The sequence below is a fragment of the Cryptomeria japonica genome, chromosome 2 (assembly GCF_030272615.1).
Source record: "Cryptomeria japonica chromosome 2, Sugi_1.0, whole genome shotgun sequence".
Classification (NCBI taxonomy): domain Eukaryota; kingdom Viridiplantae; phylum Streptophyta; class Pinopsida; order Cupressales; family Cupressaceae; genus Cryptomeria; species Cryptomeria japonica.
The window spans coordinates 111467793-111490312 of record NC_081406.1 but is presented as its reverse complement, the minus strand read 5'-3'; positions in this window follow the sequence as shown (position 1 = coordinate 111490312).

Genomic DNA, 22520 nt, shown 5'->3' with positions numbered 1-22520 from the left:
GTGCGGCCACGTGATGTGTTGGCGCTAACTTCAAGTGGCCCCACTGCCTAGGGGTTAGTTTGTTAATTCTCCTCATTACGAGCTTCGAGCTGAGGATTATTTTTACGTTAATTTGGATTTTTGTGGATTATTTTGGAAATGGTTAACTATAGTTGGGCTCTACCATGCAATCATAACCCCATGTGGGTCTAGAGTCAACGTTTCTATTAAGCGAAGGGTTCGCGTATCTCTCTGATTACTTTAGGAATATTTAATTTTAATAATAATATTCAGAAGAGTTGTTGTTTGGATGGTTGCTTGGTTTTTTTTGGGTCGTTGTTGTGGGTGTGCTTTTTTGGGGTGGTTTTTGTTTGTAATTTATTTTTGTTTAGGTAGGGGTGGTTATTATTGTTTGGAACTGTTTAGTTATGGATTGTCTATTTATTTGTTGTCTTTATCAATAAGTAGTTAAATTGGGTGTTGATCTTGTTATAAATAGTTTGTAGGCAATTATAATAAGCCATTAAAAGCACATTAAGAGTATAATAACGGTCCAGTCCATAATATCAAAAACAGTTTAGAGTAATAAAACTGGCAGTATAAAAGTCTTTAAAGTATATGAATTTTAGATGATTAAAACATCAAAAAACAACAAATAATTGACTATGCAAATAGCCCATTCTAATTCTCAATGACGAACTTAAACAAGCCCTTATAGTTTCCATCATCTTCAGCGTCCTTCCCAAGCATCTTCTTTTCAAGGCCAATGACTTTCGCCTTCAAGGTACCAAGGTCAACAACAATGTCGTCACGTTTAGTGCAAGGATGAGTCTCCCCTGCCAGGTGGGTTCCTTCAACCAAGAGAGCATCATCGGACAAGTGGGCATCCTCCATCAGGTTCATCGACATCGACTTAGTGCCATCTAAGTGGCCAGTGGTCATCTTCTCCAGGCTATTCTCCTCCTCAGAATCTATGAACGCCTCCTTCGTCTCAGAGTCTTCCTCAAGTTTGTTCACCTCCATCTTATCTTTTCCTTTTTCTCATAGACTTGCCTGCTAGCTTATTGGACCTCCTATTTATTTATTTGTTGTTAGTATGGATTAATGTTCTTGGTTATTTTGTGTAGACTATTGTATGTATTGTCTATCTAGCATTCAAGATGCACATTTGATCGTATTTATTAATTTATTGAAATTTAAAATCAAACATGTTATTTATTGATTGAAATTCAAAATCAAACACATTTGACTACATTTGAATTTCAATTACTTAATAAACATAGCCAAATGTTTATCCTAGATCTACATTTTTTATTTGTATATGTTTTGAACCAACTTGAATTTGTCATTGCAATTGTTTATTTTCAATTGAATATCAAATGTGTTGGGATCTTTAAGAAAGTTTATAATTAAGAAAGTTTATAATTTCAATATATTTATAATAATTAAAAGAGTTGTTGAAGAGTTGAGGTTGCATATTTTTATTCATTGGTTGGAAGAATTGGTCCATAATATCATGAAATTTATGTCAACAAAGGTGGGCCATAATAGAAGTAGCTCGCCTTATGAACATAATGGAAAATATCACACCTCACATAGATATTTTATAATAAACTACTTTAATCATAATGAGCAATAATCTAACCTAGGATAAAGAGTTGGGGCCATTTATGCTACAACAATAAAAACTAGAATTTAAATAAATAAAATAATAGCACTTGGCTTTAGTTTGATAAAGATCTTGTTGTACTAGATGTTGTCAACTAAAATGACAATATATCACAATAATGGACTTATTAAGCAAACACCTTAGGATTAAGAAATTTACCATCTACCACTTTAGTTCACTTTTATGATTGCAAAATTGACCACCATGCTTGTAGATCTAAACCTAATCTATGGACCTTAGCTTCACCAATATTAAGTCTACAATTTGTTTGTCTTAATTGCTACAAGCTATATAAAATAATGATAAAATATAGTATGTACTAATGTTTTGTCTAGAATTTGTTTGTCTTAATTGCTAGAACCTATATAAAATAGTGATAAAATATGGTATGTACGCATGCAATATGCCTAGATTGTTGATGCAATGTTGATGGCATGTACTTGTGATAATACAAGTTGTTATGGAGTTTTCATACAAGATCTTGTCTATTCTTAGTGATTCCTCAATGATCATAATGAATTAGGGTTTGTCTTTTTATACAATAAACTAGTATGCAACTTGAAATATTGTCTACTTTAGTTAGCTCATAACAAAAAGTTGGAGGGAGTTGATGTGAGTCAAACTTGAAAACTCAAGGGATGTTTTTGCATCCAAAGATTTGAACTAGGTAAATTTTAGTCTCCCCTCCTTGAAATTAAACCTAAACTAAACCATCCTAATCATTTAATAACCATACCAAGGATTACAAGTATGCTTCATTGAATTCATTTTGACATTAAAATATTTAAAATATTGCTTTTTTTAATTTATTAAGGGAGTGTGTGAAGAACTAAAAGAATTTGAAAGGGGGTGTAGTTATTCAAGTAACTAATACAAGACAAAGGAAGACTTGCAATATAGTTTTTATTAGTTCCAACAACCACTAAAGGGGATCAAAGGTGTTGATAATTGAGAATTTGTAAAGAGGATTTGAATAAGACAAAGTCAAATCAATGATTAAAACAAAGATAAAGGTAGGCATGATATCGAAGGCTAAAAGAAATCACAAAAGTTAAAGGCAGCTACTTCCAAAAAAGGATTAAGTAATGTTACAAAATATTATTATAAGTAAAATATATTTTTTATATTAATCAAGAGGTGATTAAAGAATTATGAATCATGGAGAAAAACTCTATTTACAAGAGACCAAGAAAGGAGGAGGAGGCATATTGAGAAGAAAAAAAAATGTCTGATTTCTATTCCTTGTGAAGCATAGAACTAACTTGAGGACAAAAACTCTCTAGGTCTAGAATTGAAAGATGAAAATTCATAACCCTTAAGAGTGATTTCACACATAGATCATCATTGTACAAATCTGGTTAATTAAAACACTATTTCAACCAATAGTTGATAATGGCATTCTAAGGGTTGATATCAGGCATATTCTTACGCATCTCAAAGGTATTTCACTAAGAGATGGATCATGTAGATTTGGGATAAAATAGTAATTGCTTCAAAGAATTAATTTATTTTTTGAAGTAAATTTTGAACATCAAATATGTTTATAAAATAAATCATTGACTTTGATTTCCAAATCAATCTCATCAAAAAGTAATAAGGATGTTGTGTTGTGTTTAATTATGCAAGTCCTTCCAAAAAGTAATAGGATTTGATATTAGCAATATTTCCTTTGCGCAAGCTATTAAGATTATGAGCTTGAATTTGTTATATATGTATATGTATATGTGTGTGTATGTGTGTGTGTATGTATGTGTGTGCATGTATGTATGTATGTATGTATGTATGTATGTGTGTGTGTATGTACATACATGTGTATATATACATACATGTACATACATCTATATATACATATAGATACAACATTATATATGTATGTATATATGTATAACACACACACACACACACACACACACACACACACACACACATATATATATATATATATATTGTAAAGTGGAAAATTTAACCCTAGTGATTCCCCACCTAGGAGAGAGAAAGGAAATCACTGGGATGATTTTCACTTGGGAGATACTTTAAATTCAAAAGAGGGGTTAAATTCACTAGATCCAAACCCTGGAGTGAATAAGGATCTAAATACTAAGTGAATTGCAAGGGTGCAATGCAATTTATCCTCTTTTGTAAGTAGAAGAGTTGACTTGTTGACTATGCAGAAAATGAAGACAAAATGGGTGAAATAAGGGGCTACCAATTTGGGATCGCGTTGTAACTTCGGATATGAGGTATTTAGACTAATACGGACCTACTTGCAAATTTGGAGAAAAGTTATCAGGACCAAGTTGAAGTTGCACCCGGTCCTCTAAAAAATCCGCGAGTCGAAAAGGGTTTTTCTGTCTCTACAAATGAAGCCTAAATCTACTATTACAGTTGCACACAAGAGCTGCAACCTACACACAGAAAAGAAGGGAAGAAGGGTTGTGGATAAAGGTTTGCCTTATTTGAACCGAGGTTGAGGAATTGACCTTGAAAGAAAGTAATTGCAAATGCTTAAATGGAAATAATGGAAATGGATACCTTGTAGATCTGCAATTTTTTTATGATGGTTGCTTTGCTTCTTGAATGTACAAGTGTTGCATGAAATGGCATGTAACATGAAAAAACCCTAACACACATGCATGCTTGCAAATGAATATTGTAATGTTGCTTCAATGGATGAATGAAGAAGACACGTGAAGAAGGAGATGTTTGAAGACTTGAATGCTTGATGACGATATGGAAGGCCTCCTCCTTAATTTCACTTATGCAAATGAGAGGACTAAACTCCTTTTTATACTTGCCTAGGAGGATTAATTTTCATCTCACCGAAGGCCAACATAGGGGAAATTTAAATCTCAAAGAGAAAATTAGGGTCAAGGGCTAGATGGACCCATTTTAGGGCCACCCAAAGAGAGAAGACAGGGGCACCACGTCCCTATCCTGCCCTATTTTGGAGCTAGAAAAGGGTCATAAGGTTATGCAAGGGCTAAAATAGAAGGATATTTGGAAGAATGATGCCAAAAGGGGTCCCAATTGAGTAGGGAGATTTGTTGGAATCCAATAACACTAAGAGGGGGGGTAAATCCATACTACAATCCAAAGAAGTGGTGAACTGCAAAAGATAGCATCTTTTATGCCAAAATACAGTTCTGGTTAAGCTCTATTTGTTTCGGTCTGAAACCCTAAACCATTTACCAGAATAACCCTTACACAAATATTCTCACTTATATGATCTCTCTGATATTTTATATCATATCACATCCATATATCCACTATCTTCTATCCATTACAATCATATCAAAATGATTTAATCCAACTGACCTATATACCTGTAGCGTCCTAAAATTGCGACACTTGCAATTTCGACTGCATTTCAGTCTTCACGATGGCGATGCAACACTGAACCTGAATGGAGACCCCGAAACCTGTTTATGACATTAAAAACTACATTTTTCAAACACCCTGGCCTGAACCTCCTTTGCACCCCGCTGTCCCGGGAGGTGGGACCAGAGCGCCCAGCGCCCTGGTCCCCCAGGACCATGGTGCCCAGCGCCCTGGTCCCTGGCCCTATTTTGGGCCCGGTCTCCTTTGGGACTTCAGGTCTTTTTGTTTGCAATTGGAAAATTAACTTTCCTGGTCGGCCTAAGGTCGGGAAAATCAGTCTATCAACCCTAATTGACAAGTATATAAACTACATTTTTCTCTCCCATTTGGGTAAGATGAAAAGAAGAAGGACATATGTGTACAAGGCGTGGAAACTATACTCAAACATTCAAGCATTCAAGCATTCAAGCATTCCTTCTAAGTCTCCATTCAAGGCTAAGTGTTGCATTCAAGACAAGGATTCAACCATTGAAGAGGAGATCACATATTACAACATACAACATACTACATACAACAAACAACAACATCTATACCTTCGCACATAAGGATACAAACATCCTTATAACAAGGTATTAGTACTTGTTTTACATTACAGACATTTACATTTACAGCAATTTCTCATTTCTTGGTTAATTCCAAAACCGGGGTTTGACCTAAAGGCAAACCCCTAATCCCTAACCCCCCAATCGTCTTCGCTTTTCTGTGTGTAGGTTGCAGGTATGCGGCTGAAATTGAAGATCTGGAATCCTTGTGCAGAGACGAACAGATGCCCCTTCGTTTCGCGGATTTTTCGGAGGACCGTGGCGCCGGGCGCCATCGTCCCGACAACTTTTGCTCAAATTTGCAGGACAGCACCGCATCGACATTTTACTGCTAATTTCAGGTCCGCAGCTTCATCCTATATCCCTATCTCAGTTTATAAGCGAATCTTTGTCACTTTCTATGCATTCCTAGCATAATTCTTCTATGCACATTCTTTACAAAAGAGGGTAGCCTTGTTGTCTTAACCCTTGAAACTCATTTAGCATCCAATCTTGCCTTGTGTGGGATTGGATCTCGTGGGTTTCAACCCCTCTTTTGAATGTAAAGTCTCCCTAAGTGAAAACCATCAACCCTAGCGAGCTCCCTTCTCTCTCCTCGGAGTTGGAAGAGGGGAGAGCAACTAGGGTTCGATTGCGATTTTCCGTTTTACATTTTGGTGAACCCGACGTGAACATCCTTTCTGATTATTCATGGTTAGACTTGAAAATTGGATTCCTTGATTACATTTCCATGTTTGATCTTTTGCAAAATTTTAGAGGTTAATTGCATAAAAACCCTAAATTTCCTTTTAGTAATTGAACTCGTGAAATGCTTAATTATTAATGCTTGTTTCAGATCTGCCCTTTTATTACAAATTATCAGTTCATATTTGTGCTTTAATTTTGAAAATTAAGTGGTTAAGTGTCAAAACCCTAATTTTTGAAACCTTCTTGATTCAACCTTTGTCCGACAATTTCACTGATCAAAACATCTCCAAATCAGCTGTAACTTTAGATTCCGCAATAAAATCACAATATCTTTCATCCCTGAAAATTTGGAAAAAAGTTGCGAGGATCGTGTGCACTCCGAGCGCCATCGTCCCCGACATTTTTTCCGAAATTTCAGGAGCAAGATTTTATTGTATTTTTCTGCTAAAATCCAGAATTTTGGCTGATTTTATCAATTATAACACTTTCAAAATTACAGTCAAAGTTGGTCTTGTGATTGCTTGGTTTAAGGCTCCTAATCATTCAAAAATTGTTGAAATTGAAATTTTGTGTCAAAATTGTGTTCTTACTGTCCTAAATCTGAAAAGTGTGTTTGCATTCATTCGAAATTTCAGTGCTTTATTCACATTCTTGCAATTTGTGACTTTTGAAATTAAGTGCTTAATTACAACAACTTTGATTTCCGCTTTCAAAATTGAATTTCGCGTGAAATTGAGTCAATTTTTAAATTTCAAAACTTGCATTGCTTTTGGTATTCCCTCTAAAATCATAAAATTCAAAATTTCAGTTTCCCTCTCTTTTTCAAAATTCAAATTTTGCATTTTTCGACAATCTTAGTAGGGTTCAATTTTGAGATTGCAACTTTAATTTGGCCTATCTACAGATCGTAAAATCACTCAATTTTTTTCAGATTAGCTCTAAAATTATCATACCTTTCATCCCTGCAAATTTCGAAAAAAGTTGCAAGGACCGTGTGCACTCCGAGCGCCACGGTCCCGGACATTTTTTCCGAAATTTCGGGAGACTATCGTGATTGCATTTAACAGCCTAAATCTAGAAGATTGGCTGATTTTACTGACAATTGCTACCTCTAAATTCAAAATCTTCTCTCCCTTTTTAGTGCATGAGTTTTACAACAATAAGCCCTACTTACACTATTCCCGTTAGACGAAGCCGTAGAATTAAGTCTTTCCGAGGTTTAATTACTGAGGAGATGGAACCTAATTTGAATAGCCTTTTTAACGAGGACATGGGTAATTCCTCTAATCCTCCTAATGATGAAGAAGCTCTCCATGAGGTTTCTATAGAACAACTTTCGAAATTGGATAATCAATTTGATGATTTTCACCAATGGATGTCTCATGAGTATCTCGATAGTCAAGCTCTTCCTTTAATTGAGGGTCTAAAACATATGCTTCAAAGTGATAAGAATGGAATTGATATTTTGCGTGGTATTGCACACATTGTGGATTCGAATGTGATGCCTATGAAGAGTTGTGCCGAAACTTTAGGTTATACACAACCTCCTACTCAAGTCAATCACTCTATTCCTTTGACAACTCCTATTGCTAGCATACCTACCTTTACATCAAACATAATGGCTACTTCTATACAAGACATTCCGCCTATGATCACCAATCATGGGGGCAATCCTTCCTCTTCAATTAACCCTCTTCCTTCATTCAATCCGACTTCTTCATTCATTCCTTCAATGAGTGTTCCTATTACCTCTCTGCAAATGAACATGACGCAAGGGGGCAATTCATTTAACCATTCCATTCCTCCTTGTAGTGTTCCTCCTGTCCAATCATCTCCTATGACTAATTATCATAGAGTCCCACCACCTTATTCTCTACCTTCTTTCAATAACATAACACCTCCATCTCAATCTAACACATCTAATATGAACTCTTCGACTGAAGCGACCATTAACAATCTTGCACAAACTGTCTCTTCTTTACAGCAACAAATTGCCTCTATGAATCAATCTAAGTTTAGTGTGCCCACATTTGATGTTGCGAGCCCACTTTCTCTTGACATTGTTCGAGCTATCCCTCCTAAACATGTTGAAATCCCGCATTTGGAGCTTTATAATGGTAAAGGAGATCCTCTAACACATGTTAAGACTTTTCAAACAATATGTACTGATTTTGCTTATGACCAAAGGTTGCTTGCAAAACTGTTTACTAGAACATTAAGAGACAAAGCCCTACAATGGTATTGCTCATTGCCTTCTTATTCTATTACTTCTTTCGAACAACTTGCAAATGCTTTCATTCAACAATTTCAAAACAATATAAGTCCTAAAGTTACTTTGATTGATTTAATGCATTGTAAACAAGGTGTTAAAGAAAAAGTGACTGATTTCATTGGTAGATATAAGCATTTGTATGCTCAAATTTCTTTTCCAGTGCCTGACAATGATATTCAAAGAATCTTTATTTCTAATTTACAAAAAGATATTCGAGACAAACTTCTGTTTTCTGAGTTTACTTCTTTCCAACAGTTGTGTGCAACTCTTCACAATTATCAACTGACTGTGAGTCAAATGGAACAATCACATCCTATGGCTCCGAGTGATAAGGGTGATAGCAGTCAACAACCATTTGGAAAGTTTAAATCGAACAGAGATTCTATCAAATTCAATGAAAACATCATCAACAACAATGTGAATGCAGCATCAGGTGTGCCTCCTATTTCTAAGTTTTTCAAGAAAGAAAGAAAGTATACTCCTTTGAATGAATCATTGCATAGTATTATGAATAAGTTATTGGAACAAAATGTGCTTACTCTTCCTCCTATAAGGCAAATTGATCCTGCAAAGATTACTTCACCTTATTTTGATAACAAAGCTTTTTGTCAATTTCATCGTCAGCCTGGGCATGATACTGAAAAATGTTTTTCTTTAAAGGGTAAAATTCAAGATTTGATTGATAATAATACTATTTTATTTCTGGAGTGAATGATAAAGGCAACACATCTGTAGCTCCTCCTAACCAAAATCTTCAGATTTTTACTGATCCATTACCTTCTCATACCTCTAATGCGGTTGAGGCTAATGATTCCTCTCTCTCATCTGATGGTCTTGTGTCTATGACTCCAAATGTGATTAACTTTGTAGAGCAGCAAGAAAACCCTAAAGAACCTTCCATCACATTTGATTCTAGTGAAACCATTAGAGCACCTGATGGTCCTTTATACATAGTTGCAAAAGTTAAGAATACACCTTGCCGTGGAGTGCTTATTGATCCTTCGTGCATGGTTAATGTTATTACTGAAGAATTTCTTTTTACTTTGCAATTGAATCAAGTGATCTATGACAAAACAGATGTGATTGTGAAATTATTTGATGCATTTTCTTCTCCTGCAATTGGTTCTATTACATTACCTATTGAAGTTCATAACAAATCCCTTGATGTGAACTTTGCTATTATTCCTTCATCCGAACAATTTCGTGTGAAGCTTGGCTATCCTTGGCTATCTTCCATGAAAGCTATTGCTTCTCCTATTCATAAGTGTTTGAAATTTCCCCATAATGGTGAAGTTGTTACTGTCAATCATAGTCTCTTTAAACCAGCTGAAAGAACTTCTAGCATTCCTATTGATTACTTTTGGCCTAAACAATTCCAATCTCTTCCTCCGCGAAGTGATCATCTTTTCAAATCTTATCAAAAATGGAAAACAGATATGATCCTATCTTTAAGTGAACCTAGAACACCTAAACTTGACATTCCTATCGTTCTTGAGAAGGAAGTTCTTCCTTTGAAAGATAAAACTAATGTCTTTCCTCAAGAAGATTCCCAACCCATCCCTATGGATGTGACTATGTCTATGCCTAATAAACCTTCTAAAAGTAGACCTATACCTCCTCGTCATGATGGACTTGGTCTTCTTCCTAAACCAAAAATTCCTCCTTTATATGGAGCAGTTCCTCCTCCTTCTTTTTATAGAGAGAAGAGACCTTCTTCTTCTCCTATTATCCAACCTAAGAGACCACAACCTAAACACCCAAGTGATAAGGATGAGAACATTCCTCCTCCTCAATCTTCTCCACTTCCTACTAAGACTAGACGAAATCATTTTGCACGTGAACGCCGACGAAAGCGTCGTCTTAGAGCTCAAGCAGTTGCTTCTCAAACTTTGCAATCTCCAAAAACACCTTCAACAAGCATTATTTCATTTTCTCCAAAATCTCCTAAACATAAGATGCATGATGGTCTTGATCCTGTACGGGTTAAAGATCCTATTTTTATAAATCTTGATGATGATATAGATGAAAATGTTATTCATGATGAACATGTTACTCCTCTTGCTTCTGATAGTGAATATGAACTTGTTGATATTGATAACCATTTATCTAACGAATTCTCTAAAGCACTTATCCTAGCTCCTAGACAAGAACAACGTGGCTCGGAACATGAACATAGCCCTTGTTTGGATCTTGTGATAGCTCCATCTACTGTGTTGGATGTTCCTCCTCTAGCATGTTCCCTGCCTTCCCGAAACATTGATCAGCAAGATCGGGAGGTAGATGACGTGCTAGACTAGTTACATTAGCATAGCAGATTCTCTCCTCCTCTCTTGTGTTACTTCTTCTATGTGTTATTCTCATTCTTCTATTTGTTTTCCTTAGTGTTGTCTACTTGAGGACGATGCAAAGCATTGAGATCTCTTTTGGTCTCTCTCATGTTGACTCAAAAGACACATGTGTTCCCTTCTTCTAGGTGACCTTCCTTGATTGGGGAATGAAGAACAATTATGCATACATACATATGATATATACATGATTTATCATACAGCATACTGACCCCAAGGAAAGCGAAGTCACCTCGTGCTTTGTGTTTTGTGTTTATTATCCTTGGGTTTATCTCACACTTGGGGGCTAAATCTTTGCGATAACGTGCTCCTTTCCCTTCTCATTTCTTATGTGTATCACTACGTTAAAACAATCACCCCCGTTGAGGCGTGTGTGATCGCTTTAACGTAGGGGGGCATACACCATGTCTATCCTTTCAGGATACTTGAAAATTTCTTGGCGAACTTAGCTTTGCCTGGAAAATTTTTGGTATTTCTTTTGCATGACTCATAGTGAGGGAACCTTACTACTGACAGTCATGGTTCTCCCTCCCGATCTTCCCTTTTACTTTGTCAATCAAAGTCGTAAGATTCTTAGTCCACTGGGGGCTTGGTGTATCTTGCCTCCTTGACGTGGTGAAAGTCTTTCAATGTTGTTTCCTTGTACTTTACCGGAAGTATGAGCATACATACTCCCGCTAAAGTGGGGGCTAAATGTAGCGTCCTAAAATTGTGACACTTACAATTTCGACTGCATTTCAGTCTTCACGATGGCGATGCAACACTGAACCTGAATGGAGACCCCGAAACCTGTTTATGACATTAAAAACTGCATTTTTCAAACACCCTGGCCTGAACCTCCTTTGCACCCCGCTGTCCCGGGAGGTGGGACCAGAGCGCCCAGCGCCCTGGTCCCCCAGGACCATGGCGCCCAGCGCCCTGGTCCCTGGCCCTATTTTGGGCCCGGTCTCCTTTGGGACTTCGGGTCTTTTTGTTTGCAATTGGAAAATTAACTTTCCTGGTCGGCCTAAGGTCGGGAAAATCAGTCTATCAACCCTAATTGACAAGTATATAAACTACATTTTTCTCTCCCATTTGGGTAAGATGAAAAGAAGAAGGACATATGTGTACAAGGCGTGGAAACTATACTCAAACATTCAAGCATTCAAGCATTCAAGCATTCCTTCTAAGTCTCCATTCAAGGCTAAGTGTTGCATTCAAGACAAGGATTCAACCATTGAAGAGGAGATCACATATTACAACATACAACATACTACATACAACAAACAACAACATCTATACCTTCGCACATAAGGATACAAATATCCTTATAACAAGGTATTAGTACTTGTTTTACATTACAGACATTTACATTTACAGCAATTTTCTCATTTCTTGGTTAATTCCAAAACCGGGGTTTGACCTAAAGGCAAACCCCTAATCCCTAACCCCCCAATCGTCTTCGCTTTTCTGTGTGTAGGTTGCAGGTATGCGGCTGAAATTGAAGATCTGGAATCCTTGTGCAGAGACGAACAGATCCCCCTTCGTTTCGCGGATTTTTCGAAGGACCGTGGCGCCGGGTGCCATCGTCCCAACAACTTTTGCTCAAATTTGCAGGACAGCGCCGTATCGACATTTTACTGCTAATTCCAGGTCCGCAGCTTCATCCTATATCCCTATCTCAGTTTATAAGCGAATCTTTGTCACTTTCTATGCATTCCTAGCATAATTCTTCTATGCACATTCTTTACAAAAGAGGGTAGCCTTGCTGTCTTAACCCTTGAAACTCATTTAGCATCCAATCTTGCCTTGTGTGGGATTGGATCTCGTGGGTTTCAACCCCTCTTTTGAATGTAAAGTCTCCCTAAGTGAAAACCATCAACCCTAGCAAGCTCCCTTCTCTCTCCTCGGAGTTGGAAGAGGGGAGAGCAACTAGGGTTCGATTGCGATTTTCCGCTTTACAATACCCTATTCAACTTATCATGCCTTATGTCAGCTTACAAAGATATATACAATATCAAATTACATGTCGGCTAGATAACATAAATACATGAATATCAAAATCAATTATCAATGTCGAATCCAAGAGATGTCGGCCTCCAATACCGATAATCATATTCTAAACCATGTTGGCCTGCATTACCGGTAACCAAAGAAATCCTTCTATCCTGTCGGTACTGGTGAAGTGTCTGTCAGTACACAACTAAACCAAAACATGAAGCCAGAACAAGATACCATGTTGCCATCAATGACAACATAGTGAAACCAACCAATTGAGTGTCAATTGCTAACAATATCCCCCTTTGGCATTGATGGCAACACTCATGTGAAAAATGGTCAAGGTTTCATTTGTCGATTTCATCCTACCTGCTCCCCCTGAGCTGAATATTCATCAATGCAAAATACTCCATACTCCCATAGATCTCCATATCTCCCCTTAATGTATACAACTCCTTCTATTTCTTTTTCATGTCTATATCACTCCCCCTTTGACATCAACACCATAAAAATTTTTTTTAAAAAGAATGCCAAAGATCCAAAACTATACAATGAGTATCCCAGAATATCTTACCAGAGCTTAACAAATTTGAAAATTTATGGATGTGCCTTCTCCAATAGCTCAAGATAAGTATCCCAACTAGATTTGAAAGTGTCGAAAATAGATACAAGTCCATTCAGTATATGTGCAAAGGACTCTTTCTCATTTAGCTTTGTCGGTGTGGGCTTCCCAACCATATCCATACATTCCTTCTTATGTACACTGAGTGAATCCAACCGGGGACTCACCAAGCCTCTAAGACTTCTGGCTCTTTTTATGATTTTGTCTTTTTCTTTCTCAAGAACAGAAATTTGAGCTTCCAAAACCAAAATTCTACCATAAATGGATGTAGTCAATGAATTCAATTCATCAAAATAATTAGCTATACTTGTAATTTTCTCCTGAAATTCCTTAATCTTCTTATCCATATTAACTGTAAGTACATCTGTGTTACAACATACCCTGTAAATATTTGTACACTGCTTCAAAGAATTATCTATTAATTTTAACTTTTCATCAATCTTCTTGCTCTCAGACTCAATTACTTGATCAAATGTAGCCTTTTTGGCTTGTGTGAACCTCTCCAATGCTTGTCGGTTTGAAATTTGTTGCAAGGATTGAAAACCCTTTGAAATATGCTTAGTAATTGTCTTAAGCTTGTCAGATGGGCTCGCTTCCCTGTCAATCTTGCAATCTGGGACTAGTTTGTGTAAAACAGTGATAGACTGATCAATAATCCCTTTATCTATAGATCCCTCCTTCATTAATTTGTGTGCAGCCATCATCATGAGTTTAGTGCATTCCCAATAGGCCTTGGGAATAAATCAACATGGACTTTAAGATGGGCTTACCAAGAACTCAAAGGGGTTTTGATTTGGTATATGTTTTGTGGATAGATTTTCCAAAATGGCTTAATTTATACCTTGTAAGAGCACCAATGATGCTTCATATATCTATAGCGGATCTTTTCTTTGAAGAAGTTGTTAGAATCCATGGTTTACCCCTTAGCATTGTTTCAAACAAAGATAGTAAAATTGTTGTCCATTTTTGGAGGACTTTATGGAAGAAGTTGGGCACTAATTTGAGTTTTAGTTCTTCTTATCATCCTCAAACTGATGGGAAGACTAAGATGGTGAATAGGATCCTTGGGAACCTCTTGAGATGCCTAACCAAAGATCACATAACACAATGAGATCTGATCTTACCCCAAGAAGAGTTTTCCTACAATGACTCAATCAATAGGAGTGTTGGGAAAAGTCCATTTGAAATTGTGTATGGGTTACAACCTAGGGGTGTCTTTGAGTTGAGAGATGTAAGTGGAATGGAGAGGAGTGATGAGGGAGAGGAGTTTTTTGTAACGATGTAGGACATCCACAAACTGGACAAGGACACTCTTCAAAAGAGTGTAGAAAAGTATAAACAAATGGAAAGTTTGAAGAGAAGAGAAGTACATTTCAAAGTGTGAGACTTAGTATTGGCACATCTGAGAAATAATTTTTTTCCTAGAGGGCAATATTCCAAACTCCATATGAAGAAGATTGGGCCATGTTGAGTGGTGCACAAATTTGGTGACAATGCCTATGAGATTGCGCTTCCTCCTGGGATAGCAATTTCCCCTATTTTTAATGTTTCTAATCTTTACTCATGTAAAGGGGATGTGGTTGCAAGCTCTCATCTAGGTTCAGATGATGAGTGGATAAAAGGATCTTCAAACAAGCCAACCCTTAGACTTGGAATGCGTCTTGGATACCAAAGAACTTAAGCGTACAAGGGATAAGGTCTACTACCAATACTTGATGAAATGGAGAGGTCTTATTGTAGACATATAAATCTGACCACTTTCTTAAATAAATATTTAATATTTATTTTAACCCTATCCCCCTATTAATTAAATCTTATTTAATTAATTTCTTCACTTTCATCTATTTGATTAAATAAATTATTCAATTTATTTAATTAAATTCACCTAAACCTTTTCTAGCCTTTAATTAAATAAATCACTTTATTTAATTAATTCCTCTTTCTTCCTTTTAATTAAATTTACAGTTAATTAAATTGACCCTTGCATATAAATAAATCTAATTTATTTATAAAAATCCCCCCACTTGTATTTATGCAAGTTGCATCTATTTTAGTTGAAATAAAATATTTTATTTTAATTAAATCCTAAATCACCCCACTTGCATTTTCCTACATCTCCCACTTGCTTCCTAAACCTCTTCTAGAGACTTCTAGATTCTTCTTAACCCTTTAAATTAGCCTAATCAACTCCTAATCGTGTCCTTTCCCTAAATTTGAGGTCACTTCTCAAATTTGGAGGAAAGTCTTCTAAATGCATTTAAGGCTATATTTCCTTCAATAAGATAACTTGTTGAGTTCCCCCAAATTTGGAAGGACTCTTACAAATTTGTCCCTAAAGTATTCTAAACTATTAATGGTTAACTCAACCCTCCCATCATAGTTAGAGACTTTCTCTCTAACTTAACCCTCATCTAACCCAAAGGTCTTATCAAGCACCCATGGCTTTAACCTTGGTTAACCTATTAACCCTTGCACAAGAGTTTACCCATTGGGTAAAAGCTTTATCCAATGGATGACCCTAACCCAACCTCAACCTTACCTCCTAAGGTAACCTTCATGTCTTTTCAAGAATTTAATGCCTCTTGCATCTCCTCTCAAGCCACATCTTGTTGACAATTGTCACCATTTCATTGGTGAAAATTGTAAACATGGATTGAGTAACTTTCAATCCTAGCCCTTGTTGAGATTATTCAATCTTAACCATCCATTGCCCTATTTTTCCTATAAATAGAGCTCTCATTCCTCATTCTCCAGATTCAAGTTTCATGCATCTACATTATAGTCTAATTTACTAATCATTTTAGCCTCTTTGTTAAAATATCATCATAGCATTTAGAAGCATTTCATTTTCATATGAATAGTATATCCATGCTAGTATATCATGATTAGGATAATTTAACAATATCTTTATCATATATCTATCTTCATATTAATTTAATCATCATAGCTTTTAACATATCATATAGATCTTAGAATGCATTCATGCATATAGATCATAATATCACTCGTTCTTGGAGAAGTCATTCCTAAGTCATTTGCTCAATGATCTGAGAGAAAAACATTGACTTTAGGGATCCTATGAGATAGAGAACAATGGGACACCCCTTGGGAAGTTAAACTAATTTAAATTAGTTTATACTTGAACTAATAGTCTCATTGGTATGTGTTGGCATTTTGAGTTTGTTGGCATTTTGCATAGAGATTGCATTTATGATATGTTGGCATTGATGTCAATTGAACCAGTAATGGTATTCATGTTATTGTTGATATTATTGTTTTTGATATTGGCTAGTAACCGATAAGAAGAGATCTATGGAAGATGTTGTAAACCGGTATGTAAAGTTTGTGAGTTGAACCAGTAAACCAGTGTAAAGGGTTAAACCTTTCTATGCAATATAACCGGTAAACCCTATCAGATGTTAAACCCTAATCGATCAAGTTTGTTGGTTTATTATCTAATGAGCAGTAATGATGGAGACATGTGTGATCATTGTATAAGGATAAGTTCAAATTGTTTTGGCACATTTGTTTATTGTCTAGGGAAGGAGCAAAGTGGATTGCATCTAATGCATATCACGTGACGAGTTACAAAGTCCGATGAAGCGGTTGGAATTTTCTTGAAGAATGTGAATAAATTGTCATGATTTTTAACGGTCAAGATTGTACCGACTTGTTTGTAATCTCGATGATGAGAATTAGATTTTTGTTGTGTTACTGACCTAATTGATTTGTATTTAAGGTTGATGAAGTTGCTTGTAAAAGTTGTTGGCAAGATTGGTAGAAACTTGCTGAGTGTGTTGTTGCCTAACCAATGAATGGATCTGCACTTTGAGTGAAGGCAGATTGAAGCTTAAAAAGATATGATCAAGCAAATGTAGTGTTATTCAGATAGATCAAGAAAACCCGTTGTTTTCTAACAATTATAAGAGAAGTGAAATCCCTTAACCGGGTAAGATCTAATAAGCTTGGTTACTCATTAAATCCTCTAACAAGGTGGTCCATTAGCTTGGATTCTTAAATCCTCCAGCAAGATTACTCCTAACAGGGTATTGTGATTTTCATCAAGGCATATTTGTAAATCCCTTAACAGGGTGATTCCTAACTAGAATTAGTTCTTAACAGGACTTATTGTAAAGCTTTAATAGGCTTGGTTCCTAACAGGGCGAACTTCAGAAGAGTTCAGATAGCTATCCTTGTGAGTCTCATGTCACTGTGGTTTTTACCTATTTGGGTTTTCCACGTATAAACATTTGTGTCAAGTGGTGAATGTTTTTGTGGTTATGATCTTATTTATTGATTTGATTAACTTTTGATAAGGCATGATAACTAGAAGCATTGAGAGATGAATATGTTGAGTTATGATTAAGCATTGTCGATGTTTACAAGATTGAAGTTGTTTACTATTAAGTTGTCATAACAGTCAAACCGATTGATGTCAAGTATTCTTATGAATATTGATCTTGACTGAGATATGTTTACTTTGTGTGATTGAATTTGAGTTTGGGAACTTTGTATCAGTTTTTCAGTATACTGATTCACCCCCCCCCCCCCCCCCCACTCTTAGTATTCTAACAGATACTTATTCTTTCAACATACCATCAATTGGTATCAGAGCATCTCAGGTCCTCTTTATCTAAAAGCCTAACAGCTTGAGGAAAAGATCTTGTAGATCATGATGAAGAAAGAAGGTCCGAAGTTCAACAAAGATAACTATAGAATATGGAGTGACAAAATGAAGATTTACATTAAGAGTCTTGGTAGTCAGTATTGGGATCATATAGGAACCAAGTATATTACACCTACCGGAATCTTGACTGATGATCAGAAGAAAGAACAACACGAAAATCACCAAGCATTAGAGGCTATTATCAATTCCATGTTTGATGTTGAATATGTAGATGTTCATGGTCTTGAAACTGCACATGAAGTGTGACAAAAACTTGAAGAGATTTATAGCGGTGATGAAGATGTTAAGATTTCCAAAGAGGAGAGTTTAAGAGGAAAGTTTGATGACATGAGAATGTCCGAGGGTGAGAATATCTAGTAGTATGGTCAAAGGATTAAAGAGATAGTTGGTGAAATAAAGAGTGCAAGAGGGAAAGTGGAAGATGCTACAGTAATCAATAAGGTACTAAGAACCCTAGTACCGGTCTATGCTATCCAAGTTGCAGCTATTCAGGAGCTAAAATCCATTGATAAGACTAAGGTAACTCTTGACTCTATTATTGGCAAACTTACTACCTTTGAGGTAAATGGCTATGATGGTAGTGTACAGAAATCAGAATCTGCATTCAGAGCTTCTGTCTCTAACCCATCTGTGAGAAGAAGTAGAGATACCAACCATGGTTATGAATCTAGATCCAGCAGAGATGTTGATGATGAAGACAACTTAGTGGAACTTGAAGCATTGTTGGCAAAATGACTGCCTAGAGGCATTTGTAAATATAGAGGTAAGCTACCTTTAAAATGTTTTGCATGTAACAACATTGGTCATATAGCAGCTAATTGCCCTAATGGTGAAAATGAATACAAGAGAGACAAATTTAAGAAGTATAAGGGTAAAGGCAAGAGAGATTGTCTTGTAGCTATTGACAGTGGTATTACTGATGAAGAATCTGATGATGATGCTAGTGAAAATATTGTGTTTATAGCTATTAAGGAAGAAATATCAGATCAAAAGGCACTAGTATCTAGGATGGATAACTCAGATGATTGGATCATTGATAGTGGTTGTTCACATCACATGACCGATGATTGGAGCAAATTTCTTTTCCTAAAGAAATTGATGGCAGTGTTAGATTTGGCAATGACTCACCTTGTATGGTTAAAGGTAAGGGAGTTATTTCTCTTAATGGGAAGAGCAGTGCTAATGATGTCTATTGGGTTGAATGCCTAAAGCACAATCTTTTGAGTGTGGCACAACTTAACGACAGAGGATACCCACTGGAGTTTAGAAATCGTATGTGCAAAATCGTTGACAAAAAAGGTGAATTGATTGCAACCGGGAAACAAACCATAGGTAATCTATTTCATCTTAATCCTAAAGTTAGCAACTGTTTGATTGCAAAAATAAATGATAGCTAGATTTGGCATAGGAGATTTTGTCATATAATTTTTGACAATATTATTAAAGTAAGCAAGTCTAAGACAGTAAGAGGTCTGCCTTAGCTAGACAAACTGGTTAATGCTCTTTGTAAAGAATGTCAGTTAGGAAAGATGACTTCTTCAACTTTCAAGAGCAAGTCCTTCTCAGCGGAGCACTTGTTAGATTTGGTTCATAAAGATCTTTGTGGACCAATAAGAACAAGAAGCATTCAAGGTGACAAATATTTCATGATCTTCACTAATGATTGTTCAAGGATGATGTGGGTCACATTCTTGAAGGATAAGAATGAAGCTTTTGGTAAATTCAAGGCATTCATGGCATTAGCTGAGAAAGAGAGTGGAAAAAAGATAAAATTTCTGAGAACAGATCAAGGCGGTGAATTTACTTCTAAGGAATTCACTAAGTACTATGATGAGAATGGTATCAAGTGACAACTTTTTGCACCAAGGAAACCACAACAGAATGGTATAGCAGAGAGAAACAACTGGTTAGTGGTTGAAGCTGCTAGGACTATGTTGATACAAGGAGGTGTAGCAAAAACATTGTGGAAAGAAGCTGTAAGTACAACTGTCTACACAATGAACCGAGTTCTAGTGAAAAGAGGTAAGGACAAGACCCCTTACGAACACTGGTATGGAAGATCACCTAACGTTAGCTATTTTAAGATATTTGGAAGCAAATGTTTTATTAAAAGAGGTGATTACACGAGCAAGTTTGAAGCTAAGAGTGATGAAGGCATATTTCTTGGCTATTCCACCAAGAGTAAGGCCTATAAATTCTTCAACAACTAGACACAAAAAATTGTTGAGAGTGTTGATGTTCGTGTAGATGAATGTCCTGAAATTAAATTTTAGAAGGAAACGATTCTGAGAAGAAGGATGAAGATCCTTGCATTTTGCTTTTGGAACCTGAAACTATTAATCAGAGACCGGTAAAGAAAATCCTTATGTACTTGTTCAACTAGAACAAATAAATTCAGAAGAATATGATCATGAAGAAGTTGAACCTAAATAGAATGATCACGTTATTCCTAGGTATGTGAGACTGAATCACAATTCTGAACAGATTATTGGGGATAAGGATGCTAGAGTACTAACTAGAAGGAGAATAAGAAAGAACTCTTGCATGATATCCATGTTTGAACCTAGAAGCGCTAAGGAGGCATTTGGTGATGATGATTGGGTTAAAGCTATGGAGGAGGAGTTGGATCAAATTGAGAAGAACAACACTTGGACCCTGGTACCCCGACCAGTAAGCAAGAATGTTATAGATACTAAATGGGTGTTCAAAAACAAGTTAAATGAAGATGGTGTTGTAGTTCGCAACGAGGCAAGATTAGTATGCAAAGGTTTTGTGCAAGAAGAAGGAGAAGATTATGGAGAAACTTTTGCACCAGTACCAAGCCTGGAAGGTGTCAGAACATTACTTGTATTTGCAGCTCATAAGAAGTTCAAGGCATACTAGATGGATGTTAAGTCTGCATTTATGAATGGGATATTGGAAGAAGAGGTTTATATAGAGCAACCTGATGGTTATGCATTGATAGATAAGGAGGACATGGTATGCAAATTGCATAAAGCTCTGTATGGATTAAAACGGGCACCTAGAGCATGGTATGAATGACTTCATACTCATCTGATGAAGATAGCCTTTTCTAGAACCAGTGATGACAACAACATTTATCTCAAGTATGAAGGAGATGAAATACTGGTCAATGAAATATTTGTTGATGACATTATATTTGGAGGTAATGATGACATGAGTAATTGTTTTGTATGTGAAATGAAGAATGAGTTTGAGATGTCATTAGTAGGGGAAATTAAAAAATTCATAGGCTTGCAGATACAACAAATTAAGAATGGTATTTTCATTACTCAATCCAAGTATGTGAAGGAGGTTATGAAGACTTTCGGTATGAGTGACTATAAACCAGTTGGAACCCCAATGGTTACAAGTTGTGAGTTGTCCAAGGAAGATGCATCTAAGTCTGTAGATGAAAAGGAATACAGGTCAATGATTGGAAAATTACACTATGTTGTTCACAATCGACCGAATATTGCCCATGCAGTTGGTATTGTTGCTAGATTTCAGAAGAATCCAAAGGAGGCACATCTGATGGCAACCAAAAGATTTTTTAGATATCTGAAAGGTATTGTTGACTATGGGTTATGGCATCCATATGGTGGAAATTTTGATTTGAAAGCATACACAGATGCTGATTGGGTAGGAAATATTGATGACCAGAAGAGTACTACCAGTGGAGCATTCTTTCTAGGAGGAAGGCTAGTTTCATGGAGTAGTAAAAAGTAGAGTTGTACTTCACAATCTAATGTTGAAGCTGACTATGTAGCAGCTTATATGAATTGCACACAAGCTATGTGGATGAGGTACATTTTGGAAGGTTTGAAGATGGAAATCTCAGAACCAATAAATATTTTGTGTGATAATACAAGTGCATGAAACATCTCCAAAAAATCTCATTTTGCACACAAGGACTAAGCACATTAAATTGAAGTATCACTTCTTGAGGGAAAAAGTTCAAAGTAAAGATGTTATCTTGGAGCATGTTTCTGCCAAGGAGAAACTTGCAGATATCTTTACCAAACCTCTGCCTAAGACCACTTTTGAGTATCTTAGAAGTCAATTGGGGGTTGTCCCTCTTCATGAAGTTAGTTGAGCATGATGCTGATTGCATCAGTCCCTAAATTACTTGTAGAATCTTGCATGGATTGATGAATAAGTGGATGTATTCCACAGGGGGAGTATCAAGTTGCAGAATGATGTTGATGCATAGTGAGCGAAGAATTACATGTTTTTACTTTCACTTTGGCATTGTTGTCAAAGGGGGAGAAGAATTATGTGATTGAGGAGAAGAATTATGTGTCTGATTAGGTGAACCAACGACATGCCAAAGATAGATAAAGCAAGGTGAATACTTGGTAA